The sequence below is a fragment of the Solanum tuberosum genome, unplaced genomic scaffold, assembly GCF_000226075.1.
Source record: "Solanum tuberosum cultivar DM 1-3 516 R44 unplaced genomic scaffold, SolTub_3.0 scf00429, whole genome shotgun sequence".
NCBI lineage: Eukaryota > Viridiplantae > Streptophyta > Magnoliopsida > Solanales > Solanaceae > Solanum > Solanum tuberosum.
Window position 1 is genome coordinate 346401 of NW_006239358.1, and position 1873 is coordinate 348273.

General features: G+C 41.7%; 1 protein-coding gene across 9 annotated transcripts in view; it reads left to right on the plus strand.

Moving 5' to 3' along the window:
- Positions 1-1873, plus strand: part of LOC102578179 (ARF guanine-nucleotide exchange factor GNOM-like) — a 17348-nt gene that overhangs the window by 12050 nt on the left and 3425 nt on the right. For 3 of the 9 annotated variants that reach the window (XR_001471776.1, XR_001471772.1, XR_001471778.1), the window contains exon 7: positions 729-847. The exons of 3 other annotated variants lie outside the window; for them this stretch is intronic. The gene's annotated coding sequence lies outside the window, so the exon portion shown is untranslated. Of the gene's footprint in view, positions 1-728; positions 848-939; positions 1231-1544; positions 1628-1873 lie in introns of those variants that run through there. 3 more of the 9 variants (XR_001471774.1, XR_001471773.1, XR_001471779.1) reach the window with 3 other exon arrangements.

The window sequence follows — 1873 nt, forward strand, 5'->3', positions numbered from 1 at the left end:
ATTGTCCTCGAGGCATAACAGTGCCTCGAGGTGAGGGGCTGATTCTCGGGGCACGACGGTGCCTCGAGGCGAAAATGGGTGGGGCCTCGTGGCACGACGGTGCCTCGAGGCGCGCGGGTGGTGAGTCCTCGGGGTACGATGGTGCCTCGAGGTGGGCGGGGGCAGGGTGGGGCTTCGGGGAACAGCGGTGCCTTGAGTTGGGCGTGGGCCTTAGGCACGATGCTTCGAGGCAGGGTCTATGGGGGGACATAACCGAGAAATTTGCAGAAAGATTTCCTCGGATCGATTGTGTCTGCCTTGCGACATTGATCTCAGGTTTTCAGCTGTATTTTCTTGTGATCTGACCCCTTAAGTCCAACTCAGTTTCTTTACAGGTCTGTGTCTGTTAGTCGGATTTATCTCCTATGAGTGAACTCAAATCGCTTTCTATTTGTCTTTGCCATTTAAATTATTGATAAGATCTTGGTTATAATAGTATCTGCAAAAATGTAAAAGATGTTTAATCCCCATAGCTGTTATTTGATGCATTTCTTCTATAACGGGGCTATATGCAAGTTTACAATTATCATATAATGACAAAATAAAAATCTCTATGCTGTAGTAAGATATCATAATTTTTCAGCTTAGATCGGATGTTTATACGTGGAAATTCTTAACATTCGTTAGAGACTTGACATGGTGAAGACCTATGTAGTGATTCTTTTTTATTGAACAATTTATGTTTGCAGTTGGTGGCAACATTTGGAAAATCATGCTACCTACGTGCAGCAAGATGCTCATGAGTTCTTCATTTAATTGCTGGACAGGATCCATGACAAAGAGGGGAAAGCAAGTTTGGCAATCAAAGGTATATTTTGATGAGAATGGTTTTTATACTTCTTGTCTATGTGTAGGACATGGTCTAGGGTCTGTTGCTCTAAATTATGTTGCACCTGAGAGGTAAGATGCATATGTAGTTCGAATCATTCAGTTACTTCTTAATAGTTCTTAAGAGTGCATTCATCTTGTTTTGTACATGCAACCTGTCATTATTTGATTGGCCTGCTATCCCCTAAAACCCTTTTCTCATTTAAACTTTAGATTGCGAGCTAAGAGGCAAATATGTACTTTTACATTTGTAGTCCTGGTTTAGTAATTAGTTGTTGTTATAAGGAATCTTATTTTCCTTAAGTAGCTATATTATTTTCCCATTCTTGATGTCCTCCACATTAATAGCACCATCTATATTTGTTTTATCTGCAAAAACTTGAATCAGAAAGAGCTAAGCAGAGGGGTGTTGTCTTCATTTTAATTCATTGATCCTTTTTACCATGATCAGTTGGCTTTTGATTAGTCATCAGAACTGAAAACGTGATTTTTTTTGAGTTTGATTGCTCAATATAGACTAAAATCCTTCCAAATTTCTCAGATTGGTTATAGAGATCCTTTTTATGGTAATCATTTTAAATGTGAGAAATGCGTTAAACATGTCTTCTGCTCGTTCCTTGATTTTAGAAGTGTTCCTTTTCTCATCAGCTTTTTCTTGATTAATTTGTGAAACTTAGTGACTTACTCAAAAACCATGTACATGCATATGATCAAGATTGATGGTATAAAACGAGACCCTTGGTTCCCTTCATTGTGAAAGGTTTGAATTACTCTCAACCCAACTCAGTTTTGTTCTTGCTTCTTTTTGTTATAAATCTTTCGTGATCATCAACAATCACAAGGCCGGCCTCGGGGGGGACAAGGTACCTCGAGGCGGGCAAGGCCTCAATGCCTGCAAAGCCTTGGGGTGGGGCCGTGCCACGAGGCATTGGGTGGGCGAGGTGGGGCGCCTCGAGGCAGGAAAGGGCAGGGCGGAAGCCTTGAGGCACGATGCCTCAAGGCAGGG